The 13221-nt window shown below is 37.1% G+C and overlaps 1 protein-coding gene across 2 annotated transcripts in view; it reads left to right on the forward strand.

Moving 5' to 3' along the window:
- The window catches only part of LOC123378999, a 255936-nt gene that overhangs the window by 222503 nt on the left and 20212 nt on the right, over positions 1 to 13221 (forward strand). The window lies entirely within an intron of this gene.

Raw genomic sequence — 13221 nt, forward strand, 5'->3', positions numbered from 1 at the left:
AGGATTTTTATCGTTCATATATTATTTACAAGTGAAGGTGTTGCTAGCCAGGCCATTACGCATGAGAGACATGGTGAAGTCAGCTGTGGTACTAGGCAGATCTCAAGAATTATAGCAGAATATAAATATGAGAGACAATCGTGACTAGGAGAGACTATTATAAACCATCAATCATGAGTCTAAAACCTAGTAAAAAACAACAGAAAATGTATTTGCCCTTAGATACTCATAATAAATCTGGGTTTTAGATGCACTTAAATTTGATGTGCAAAGTTTGAATGTTTCAGTTGCAGTCAACATAGTCACGCTATAATATAAAGAAAAGTGTATATATTTTTTATTTGGCAATGTTTATTCTAGAAGAAGAGGAGAAATGGAAACAGTAATTTGGGTAAGACAATGTGTGAGAGAAATTGATAAATTCAGGCAAGGGAGAAGGTGGTACAAGGGGGCATTCAAAGGGCAAGCATGCATACATTAATAGATTATGATGCATGAAAGTTAGTGATCTGAGTTGTCAGTTATGTTAACCTAGGAGACTCTGTAGCAATGATATACATGAACATGGGTGTGGTAGACTGATAGCAGTAATGGTCTCAGCTCTTCACCCTTCCCTACATCCATGTCCTTTGCCTTGTGACTTTTCAGCTGTTGTCATCTGGTGGTGTAATATACTTCCTGGCCTCTTGATACAGAGATCAGCCGTGTGGCTCACTTTGGCTGGTAGGATTTAGAATATATAACCAGGCAGAGACTTGGAAAGATGTTCATGCATTTCTGTTCATGCTCCTGTCCTTTGCCATCGATACCATGACAATGACACATGTGAGCTAACCTGAATAAGATCCATGTGGAGTACAACTGAATCATCCCAGACATCTTAGCCACAGCCATTTCCCAGATCAGCCATTAGCTAGCCAACCCCTAGACGTGCAAATGAACCTTGCCTAGATCACAGAGATGCTTAGCCACAGACCCCAGTTGTGGGGTGATTATTGTCGATGATTATTGTTATATGCTGCTGAGTATTTGTGGTTGGTCATGATAGGACATTTTTGTGGCCATAGAAGAACATTTCAATGGGAAAGGTGATTATACTTATGATATCCAAGATGACCAAATGATTTCTTACATATAGACAGAATGGATCATATATTTTTGTTATTTGTCCCTTTAAGATTTATGTTGAATAGTGGGAAATGATCAAGTTTTCAAAGACATGTAAATGTGTCTTCCCTTGTAGAAATCACATATTTTAGGTATTTCATTCAGTGTGTTAAGAACCTAATGTTAATATTAACCAGCTGGATCTTTGTTTAGAAGTATGAATTCCAAAAAAATATATAAAAAGACCCCTTATAAAATTTCACTTTCTATGTGGAACCAAAATTAATTTTCATTTGCATCTATTTTTTAAAAATTTGAGTGGTTAACAATAATTAACAATGTTGAGTGTTTACTATGCCCGATGTTGTAAGACAGAAGTACTAATGTTACCTTTAATTAAAATGAGAGGGCATTAAGAGCATACTTATCTTGATGAGCACTGAGTAATGTATGGAATTGTTAAATCAGTATAGTGTACACCTGAAACTAATATAACACTGTATGTTAACTACACTGGAATTTAACTTTAAAAAGAGGGGTGCCTGCATTGCTCAGTCGGTTAAGTATCTGACTTCGGCTCAGGTCATGATCTCATGCTTTGTGAGTTGGAGCCTTATGTAGAGCTCTGCACTGACAGCTTGGAGTCTGGAGCCTGCTTCAGATTCTGTGTCTCCCTCTTTCTCTGTCCCTCTCCTGCTCGTGCATACTCTCATGCTCTCGCTCGCTCTCTCTCTCAAAAATAAACATTAAAAAACTCTAAAAAATAAATAGATTTTAAAAATAAATAAATAGATAGATAGATAGATAAATTTAAAAATAATCTATAAGAAAAATGAGACCCAGAGAGGTTAGGAAACTTGTTCCGTTTCACATAGCTAGATATACATGAGCTAAGATTTAGTAAGGCTTCAAACTCTACACTTTCAACCACCACAGTTAACTGACATGAGAAATAAAATAATTAAATGCTAGATTTGAAAATACACTTGTGAAATACACTTGAAATACACTTTTTATTTTTAAGGCAGTATTTCAGTGTAAATGCATTTTAATCATTTAAAAGTGCTCAAAACTTGTACTTGCTTATTCAATAAAGTGGAGAGAAAGACATGAAATGTGCAATTAGGCAGTTGGGCACCTGCTGCTGCTTCTATCATCTTTATTTTCAGGTGTTTTTAGGCATTTTTCTTCAAACAAATTAACCAGTTTTGTTTTCATTTCCATCATATACATAATTGGAGTAATAGCATTTGATTCATTTAAAAAATAGAGCTGTGCCTTCCTTACGTTAAAAGACACAGCATAGTTACAGTATTATTATTATTATTTGTTAAACTAATACTTAAGAATTGGTAAGGGGTGACACATGTTCTTATCTAATCACATGCTTCTGCAGTGTGCTGCTAAAACACTGATCTGTGATGGTACCATCAGTATAGATTCCAAGACTCTTTGTACACAGTGTTCATAGTCCTAGGCTAATAAATAAACTACTGCTTTGACATTTCTAGAAAGAAGCAGCACAGGACTAATAACACCATTTAGCTTGCAAAGGAACTTGTTTGAAGGCATAGCACCCCACTTTTGTTTAGTTACCTTCACTAACATTAGAAACTTAGACACATAAAATTTAGACAAGTTAATGGTTACACCTCCAATTACTGTGGAGGGAACTTGCAATATGGAATATGCTTGGCTTGAGTGGATCCTTACATTGCAGAGATCTAGAAGAAAAAAGTTGAAACATTTCACCTAGTTTTTAAGCAATAGCTGGAAAAAATGAGTGATATAGATTATGAGTTTTCACTTCTTTTTAAGCATAGTTTTCCTAAATTTGTTTTTGTTATTCTTAAACATTATAAAGTGATCACATAATGGAAAAAGTACAAGCCTGAAGCAGAGATTCTTATTGGCAGACTAGAGAAACCTATGGATACCTTCTGAGAAAAGTGTTTTTAATTCATAAAATAAAATTCATATTACTACAAAGGAAAACTAGTTATAAGGAATATAGCTATCAGAATGTTTTTAAATATAATACTATATTGTATATATTCCTTTATTAATGCACTACATAATTAGACAATATATTTAAAATATATGAGAGTTAAAGTTAAAATCTTTTTCTTTTTTAATGTTTGTTTATTTTTTGAAGGAGAGAGAAAGACAGAGTGTGAGTGGGAGAGGGGCAGAGAGACAGGGAGACACAGAATGTGAAACAGGCTCCAGGCTCTGAGCTGTCAGTGCAGAGCCCAATGTGGGGCTCAAACTCATGAGCTGTGAGATCATGACCTGAGCAGAAGTCAGATGCTTAACCGACTGAGCCACTCAGGCGTCCCAAATATATGAGAGTTAAAGTTAAATGTTATATTTTAAAAGCACAGTGTGTAGTCTAGAATAAGAACATCATGTATGGGGTGGTCTTTAATTCACCTCCTTTCAACTGTTGACCACCAACAATTAGAGGTATGAAGTACTGGAAAATAACCAAGATGTCTGGGTCACCAGAGTGGGAACCCTCAAATTCATCATGATGACTAAATCACAAAGTAGTTCCTAGATAGTGCCTATGAGCATCTATAGGCAAGAAGGCTTCAATCACGTGTAATCTAGCAGGGATTATAAAATAGTTATGTATGTAAATGAGCACTCAAGATACCCTTTTCAACTGTAAGGTGATATGAAAGTATTTGTTATTTCTATCAGTGACTCTTATGAACTATTGTATCCTTCCCCCATTCAAATACTGAATCCCTGTTCTCTAATGTGATGGTATTTGGAGGAGGTAGGTAATTAAGGAGGTAGGTAGATGAGGTCAGGAGGGAGGAGTCCCCATGTTGGGATTAGTGGCCTTATAAGAAAAGGAAGAGAGACTGGAGCTCTCTCTCTTCTCTTTCTCTGCCATGTGAAGACACGGAAAGAAGGCAACCATCTGTGAGTCAAAAAATGGCCCTTACCAGATACTGAATCTGCGAGTACCTTGATCTTGGACTTTCTAGCCCCCAGAACTGGGAGAAATAAACGTCTATTGTTTAAACCATCCAGTCTATAGTATTTTGTTATGACAGACCAAGCCGACTAAGACAGTAATAGTCACAGGTATCATGAATACTACTGAGGTTTGTTGCATACATTTAAAATGGAAAGAAATTCTTAGTTAGAAGTTATAAAATGGAGATATAAATTGGCTTTCTTGTCCAAGTTCATGGGTCTCTTGAATTAGAGTCATAAATCTATTTTAAATAAAGGTTCTACCACTTACTGACTGTGAACTTTGTCAAGCCATTTTAATTTTCTGAGTTTGGCTTTTTTTAATTTATAAAATGAAAGCCTGAGTATGTATTTTATAGTGTGTTTCATGATCAAATGAGATCATGAATATGGGAAGGCTTTGTAAACTATGAAGTGATAAACAAATGTTAGCTAATTTTATTATGTAAACTTTTATTCTTTTTTTTAATGTTTACTTATTTTTGAGAGACAGAGACAGAGAATGAGCAGGGGAGGAAAAAGAGAGTGGGAGACACAGAATCCAAAGCAGGCTCCAGGCTCCTAGCTGTCAGCACAGAGCCTGACGTCAGGCCTGAACTCATGAACCCCGAGATCATGACCTGAGCCAAAGTCTGATGCTTAATCGACTGAGCCACCCAGCACCCCCTAAACTTTTACTCTCAAGGATATTTTGAATTTGGTTTGGGTTCAAATTCAATAACGTTTGAATCCAATTTGTTTTCTCACAAACTCAAATGATTCTTCAATCTCCCAGCACCTATTTAAGATACAAAGAAAAAGAGATGAGACAAAAAGAGCTGAGGGAAGCTAAATCAAAGAAAATAGAACAGGAACTACACAGAGGAGAGTAAGTGAAGCTAGCTCTCTTGCGGTCTTCATTTTTAATTGAAGTTAAACATACCTACGGTAGAGTGTATAAAATGGACGAATTTTAGAATTATATAGCTTGATGACTTTATCATGTACAGACCTGGAAAACTACCTCAGTCAAATTATAGAACATTTCCATACCCCAGAAGTTTCCTTCATGCTCTTTCCCACACATGTCCAGACCTTATCCCTGAGGTAACCACTGTTCTGACTTCAACAGCATTGATTAGCTTTCCCTGTTCTTGAACTATATATAATGGTATGTAGGCTACTATGTCTAGCTTCTTTGCTTAATGTCTCTGAGATTTGTCCATTTTGTTGCATGTTATTGTTAGCAGTTTATTGTTTTTACTGCCTATGTAGAGCTCCTTCACTTTTTATTGTCAGTTTCATGTTGCTCACAATCCTACTAATTTAACTAATAATCTGTATCTCACTTTAGAGATGGTACAAACATGATGACCAGAAAGTAGAGTTCTCAAAGACAGCTTATAATTCCCCTTTCTTTCCAAGTCAAAAAGAAATGTTTCTGGGGCACCTTGGTGGCTCAGTCAGTTAAGCATCTGACTCTTGATTTCCACTCAGGTCATGAGGTCACAGTCGTGAGTTCAAACCCCACATCTGGCTCTGTGCTGACAGTGGGGAGCCTGTTTGGGATTCTCTCTCTCTGCCCTTTTCCCTCATGCTCTCCTGCCCACTCTCTCTCTCTCAAAATAAATAAGTAAACATTTTTTTAAAAGAAAATGTTTCCATTTCTTTTAGGTATCCTTTCTTTCTCTAGATCTGGAACGCATGAAAATGTAAATAATCTATAGTGTGAAATGTGATAATATGAGCATTTTTGTGGTCTTTTCTGCCACCATCTTTGAGCAATTTCCCAATAGACCAAATCAGCCTTGAATCAATAATGACTATTGTTGTAAGTTAAAGAAAAAAAATCCAGATCTAACATTAACAATAGAAGAGCAGAAAAATCATCTGAGAATCTAATATGAACCTCTTTGGGAATTTGTGAGCATAACTCTGGTTCCATCATATTAAAGATTGTCATGCTTATACAAAAGCTGAGAGACTAGGGTCTGTTTGCAATTACGAAATCGAAATGCAATTAACTAGTCACCGGGAACAAACAATGATGTATTTAAATGCCCTTTTGGAAATGTAGAATTGGTAACGGAGATCAGGTTCCCAAGGTTCGGATGTTTTCACTTATGGGCCTTCCTATGAAATATAGGTCTGAGGATCACTGCAATAGTTTGTCAGAGGAGAGAGAAAAATGAAAAATACAAAGCAAATGGCACTTCCATCTGGGCACTGGGGCTTCTCTTATTCTCAAAATACTTCAAAGGAAACTTTCCCTCCATTCTCTGAATCATTCTGTTCTGACCTCACTTATAATGCATAAATACATTTCAAACCAAGGATTGAATTTTGCTGGCACATGATCTTTTTTCCTTACAAAATTATTGCATGAAGTGTCTCTGATATGGCTGAGATGTGTAATTCGGGTTGGAAAGAAAAAAAAAAACAAATGTTGCTTATGAAAGTAAGGATATTTCATTTCTCTTTCAATAATAGCATAGCTGACAAGATAGAAGTGTTCATTTTCCCCCTTCTCCTTTGCAAAAGCATTTCTCTAGTGTATGATTTCCTAAATATTCATTTTGATGTGTGTTAGCTCTTTGTTGTTTCTCTTAAAATCAGTCTTTAGTCAACTTTTGGCTATAGCTTTAACGGAGAAAAAAACCAGTGAAATACATCCTTAATAGTGGCAATTAAAAAAACCAAAATAACATTTTTTATATTTCCAATACATATGTTCATTACAAGGGATATTAACTCAGTGAAATTAGTAGCCATTTTCTTTTTATTTCTCCCGATACTATACCAGTGGAGGTGGGAAAGGGTAATAGAATGTTTTAAAGTTGAACAAAAGGAGAAGCAGTGAGGGGCCTGGATAATCCGTGAACTGTTTCTCAGACTGAAGCTTGATCCACTTATGGCCCCATAATGAGAGTCTTGGAGAGGAACATAGGAGCTGTGAAGGATTCCCATGAATTTGGTTGACTTCTGAGGCTCATGCTCCACTCACTCAGAAGAGTGGGCTCTAGAGGTTAGTTGATTTTAAGGACTTGTAGAAAAAAATAAACAATGATAAAGGAACACTTCCGTTAGCAAGAAGTAGCTACAGGCTCACCCCCAGTGATTGTAAACCTGGGGCAAGAGTACACTTGAAGGCCCTAGTCCACTTGTTTAAATACTTAAACATTACACACTAAGAGAAAATACTGTTAAGTAAGATGTTCCTGACTTGTACCTTGAAAAATACCCCTTGATAACAATCTGGAAGGCCAGGTTAGAACTCAGCACTCTTAGACTCCTCAAAGTTTCCAGACAGAATGTGGCAGTCTGAGGAAAGCTGGTCGAGGCCCTGCTCTCCCCTTCCTACTCCCTGCAGACAGTCCTACCTTTCTTTCAACCTCAGCTCCATCCCAAATCTCAAGGCATCTCCTGAGTTCACATGTGGACACCTTAACCCTCTGGTGCAAACTCCATTTACAACTCCTGCAAATAGTAATCCCATGACCAGCTCCCAGGCCTAGGGTTGCATATTACTCTAGGATTAAGCAGAGCCCCCAGAAATTCAGACCTGCAGAAAGGTCAACTCAGACCCTTCGAAAAGCATTTGGAGCCATTTGCACAGTGAATTCCAGGGTTCATGTATATTTAGCCTAATCTAGAAATGGCGGTGGGGCCCTGGATGGGCATGCCCCTTAGCCCCAGCCATGCCTCACCCTGCTAGAAAGGCATGACTGAAGGAGCCCAGAGAAGAGCATTTACGAAGGGTTTTTCTTGGTTATGCCAGTTCTGAATAGTCACACTTGTTATATGTTAGGGATGTCAAACAAGTCCCAAAGTCTGGCCCCTAACTGTACCAAGGACTGTTCAAATACTGCAGATTCAGAGATGTGTATGTTACCACTCTTGAATGAATTACCCCCTTGTGAAATGGCCACTATAAAATGCAAACATTAACACAGGGAGTTCGTTACTTTCCCAGGATCACTGCAATATGACTGTCACCCAGATGGGCTAATTGTCCCATTTAAAGGATAGTGCTAAAAGCCAAACCCTGGTCAGCACAAACACTGATGCATGTTTTCTAAGAGATGCTCTAATAAACGGCTCTCCACCTAGTTTCTGCTTCAGGCCTGGCCCACTGCTAGCTCCGCACCCCCTTTCTGCTGATTGCAATCCTAATCACAAAATCACAGGAGGAGATTCTCCTCTGACAGTTAGTGCCCAGAATAACCCATCCGGGATTTAGAATTTTATGCAGTTCCACCCGCTAGAGCCTTTCTAACCAATGGGAGACAGCATCCCCCCAACCCCCTACACTCCATAGGACTACTGGCTCTGGCCCTTCACCAAACTGAAGTCATAATAAAAAGATTCTGCTTGACTGAAAGAGACCTTAATAACCAGGTGTAATGAATCTTCCTGGATCTGGCTTTGGACCAACCAAGTATAAAGCTATTTTAGGGACAATTGATTATTTGGTCTTAGTAGTAGATAAGATAAAAATTTATTGGAAGGGGAAGGTTGAGACTGGTGATTGGGACAAAAAAAAAAGCAGGCTGAAAAAAAATACTAATACTTGCAGAAACATCTGGAAAGATATGCCTAAGAATTTATAGTGGTGATCACTGGACTGTGACAATGTGAAGTTCTTATTTTTTTTTAATAACCTATGATGGTTGCACACTTCTATAATAAAAGTAATTGGAAGATGTAATATTATATTATGTTTAGAAAATTACTACATACTTCTCAGTTTATCCTTCCAGATTAGCTCAGGCCTGGTGAAGACCCCACAGCAAGTTGTGATATAAAAATCAGGAGTTCCCAAAGGTGTTTACAGACAGAACCACATTAATCTTTCACCCTCATAAGTTTAGTGAATTAAAATTTAATTTTATTCCTTTAGCTTTCATAGAAAGACAAAATAGAAATCTCTATTTGAAGAATTATTTGTAAAACCATAATAGAAGTTATTTTCAGTTATTTCATATGATATTTCATAAGTAAACACCTAATTTATGAATTCTTTCTAGAGTCCAGTGCCTGGAAATAATTCTTCCCTTTTATCACTTCTTTTTCTGGACAGGAGAACTCTATAATCTATCATATTTCTGTGTTATCTTGTTGCTAGGGAACTCACATGTAAATTTGGCATATAATTCTATTAACTAATTGCCTAGGAGCTTAAAAGTATAATCTCTTTTCTCTTTACATTTCATCATTATTTCATAAAAATCTCTTATAAAAACAATCCTAATTTCCCTTTTCTGCTCGTATGATCATTTTCTGCACCATTTAAAATTCTTCCTGAAAGAAGATAGAGTATAAATCAATACTAGGTCTGCCCTACAGATCCCTGTAGAGCCTGCAGAAAATTTAACAAGTAGTAGATAGTGTTTTGGGGTGTCTACCCACCCTGCACCTCTTGTCACTTTCTCTGAGTAGTGAAGCCCACAGGGCTGAACCTCTCCCCTTTCAACTGCAATTGTACAATTGGATCAGAATGGATACATGACCAAATCCAAGTGTGAGAGTCTCTTCTGGGCATTTGGAACTGATAAAGCAATTCTCTCTGGTCTTAACTGCTTACTTAGGATACAGTGAGGCATAAATAAGCCAACAATGAAAACAACCAGTGGGTAGCAGTTTCTTTTTACCTTTGAAAAAGAAATACAACTTAAACAAACCATGGTGAATCATCTTATTCTTCTTTTTTCTAAAAGAGAGATATTGGAAAGAGAATACTCTACGTCCTGATACTAAAAAGAGCCAAGCACGATAGTGTAGATACTCTGCAGTGCTCAATGAAACAGTCTCCGGGAGGTGGGTAGGACAGGAGTCAAGTTACCATTATCATCACTTGGGGAGTGATAACCAAAAGCACATTTCACTCCTACATCCCCCACTTCCCTGGAGAAAAGACAGACTTCAGGAAGTTTTGCTTTTGAAGGCCGCAGATGATTCTGATGCCTACCTACTTTACCACCTCCTCCAAGAATGAATACAGAAAGGATATGTATCCTTTTAGGTGATGACTGTTCCACTGAACATCATCGCAAAAACTATAATTGTATAACAAAGTCCCTGCCATGGAAATACACTTATTTTCTACATGTTATTAGCATTGTCAGTTGACTCTACCTTTATAGATATATACAGCAATTGTTGTTGCTGGTGGATTGTGTGGCATCTAATGTGCTGTTTCCCCATTCTAGGTTTGTTCTGACTGCTGGAGCTGTTCTCCAGAAACTATGCATTACACCAAATCTATGTTTTGCCTGTTCAGCTCAGCCTCACTAACTAAATGGGCTGGAATAAGAATTCTCTCTTCTCCCAAGCAGAACTAATAAAGAAAACTTTGAATAAAGTTCTAATTGATTTTAATTGAATAGAATTATTATCACCCTATTTTAGTGGCATGAGGTAGCAACTTGTTAAATAAGTTCCTTCTGGTGTGCAAGAGTCAGTGAGTTTTTCAGGTGAGATAGCCCCAGTTGATCTTACGATAAAAAAATGCCCTGAATGTGGCAGTGAGAGGTGGCTGGAATTGGTTAAACCTCTACCAGAGGAAGAACCTACTGTAAATCCACTGAGCTCCCAGCCTGCCCCCGTCTCCCAACCAGAGACTCAAATTCTCTACACAGATTTCTGATCCCTTCATGTTCTGATTTTCAAGTCTGTTAAAAAAAAAAGTGATGTATTCTCAAAACAGAAACAGATGTGAGATCTAATTTCTTATTGGAAGTGACAAAACATATAAAGATTTGGCAAGATACATATTTCACATATTTCAAGATTTCAAAAATAGTCATCAAACAAATAAAGGAAGAGCTAGATAGCAGGGTGGTCTTTCTCTGGTTTCTGTGTTCCTTTGCTAAGATTCCCATGATAGTCTACTGTCAATAAGATATAGAAAAATAGAAATATCATATACAATAGAAAATATACAAGTATATATTATAAAAATAATGATTTAAGAGAAAAAACAGTAAATGTTCTCCTTGTTTTAAAGGTATGATAATTTCTACATTTTAATCTGACTGTAAATTTTCACCCTTACCTTTGATCAAATGAGCTTGTCCTAACAAAAAAAAAAAAAAAAGAAAGCTGAGAAATGAATAATTTTACCCATTAAATTCTAAAGGGAGTTGCTATACAGAGCAAAGAAGTAGATGTGATAGCTTTTAAGAAAGAAAGATGTGGGGAGGCATATACTGATGAGTATGTGTGATTGTGGGAAGTAAATTTGCATTTATATAGCACCATTTTTCAGGTGAGACAATTGGTAATATATTTGCTACAGTGCAGTGCTATGATGTAAAATCCATACTAAAGAGAAATGATGTGGCTTTTTTTTTTTAAATAAAGGCATTTGGATCCGATGAGCATTTATCTGATGCCTATCACGTACCGAGCATTGGGCTAGGTGGGGACTCCTTACTGTTATTTATCTTTTACAAAAACCCTATTTCCTATTACTACCTCCATTTTTTGAAAATGAGGAAACTAAGAGTCTAGGAGAATGAAATGACTCAGTCAAAGTCACATATATGGTAAACTGCAGAACCAAGATTGAAGTACAGACCTTTCTGGATCTAAAGTTGTTTGCATTGTGCCCCAGATAAATCAAGGGAAAATTCTACAGATTTTCAGAACCCTTTATATTTGAATGGTGCTTATTGCAAATTAATTTTGCAAGGTTTTTTTAAAAAGTGTTAAAACAATTTTTATGGACATCATGGTAGAGGTGAGAAACGACTCATAATGTTTCAGTGACATGCCAAAGTCTGTGCCTGGTTTGTGACAGAACAAAAGCTCGGCAGCTTTAGGGAATTTGGACTCGTGCCTGAAACTCCACTCCAGTCAAGTTCAACCAAAAAGACATGACTGCATGTGTTGCTTGAAATATCTGTTCTCCTTAGAAGAGTAGTCTGCCAGCTGTGCCTTGAGGAACCTGAGGGCTTCTGTGGAGAGCCTGAGGTAGGAGCCGGGGAGGGAGAGGAAACAGCAGCTGGAGAACAGAGAACTGGGGAGGAATCCACACATGGGGCTTTAAGCTACCTCTTGCCTTTAACCAGCAGTCTTGCTTTAATCTGCTTTGTATATTTATCTCCCTCATAAGATTTTGCTTAAAGAAAGAAGTTCTGTGGCTTTAAAGTGTTTGAAAACTACATCTTTACCCTAGATAGATATGGAATCGTTTTGAAGTTTTTGTCCTTTTTGTAGTCAGACATCTGAGGAACCTGGTTAAAACCAGTGATTAAGAACTAGACATTAGAGAAAGGTGGGGCAGGGTGTTTTGAGAATATATAAGGTCATGCACTGTTATGTATGTGTGTTATCATCGAGATATGTTTACCAGTAGACAGAAAATTAACCAATAATGTCTATGTTGAGACTTCTAACATCAGACCTAATAGATGTTCATAACAGGAGATTGTTAGCACGTCCCAGCAGCTGTCTGTGGAGCCTGACGAAGTGAGCATAAAGCTGGTGGTTAGACTTCCAATTTTTAGGGCAACTTGTAGGTCTTAAAACAAAAGTAAGATTTGCTAAGATTTCTTATGGAATAAGAAAAATAAATAGATCTCATTGCAAGCATTCTCTCCCAATTTCTTAATCACTTGGGTATATTCTCTTGCTCTCTTTCTCTCTCTCTCTCTCTGTCTCTCTCTCTCTCTTTCACACACACACACACACACACACACACACACACCTGTTTTCTTCTTATGTCACTTCTGAGTCTTGAGTTTGCACACGTTTTCAGTTATGCCTACTACATAGCTAGTGGTGTCTGTCAGTTTCTCCCACTGGTCTGTTTCTCATAAGAATCAAATATTACTCATCATTGTAATCCCTGGAGTTAGTACTGTTTTTGACACACAGATGCTTGATAATAATTTGTTGTGTATTCAATGGCTATATTAGAAAAAAAAAGAAATAAGCATATCAATTCTCATTTTGTGCTTGTTAATGCAAAGAGAGATAAGAGTTTCTTTTCAGGCCTTGAAAAACAGCATGCTGGCTTACAACTTGACTATTACTCATAATTATGCTAATTTCAGAAGAATTTAGTTAGGAACATCAGTTATGGAATTAGAAAAATGCCAACTTCTGGGGTTTTTTTTGCAAGATCTTTTGCATTAGAGT

Source organism: Felis catus, chromosome A1 (assembly GCF_018350175.1).
Source record: "Felis catus isolate Fca126 chromosome A1, F.catus_Fca126_mat1.0, whole genome shotgun sequence".
NCBI classification, from domain to species: Eukaryota; Metazoa; Chordata; class Mammalia; order Carnivora; family Felidae; genus Felis; species Felis catus.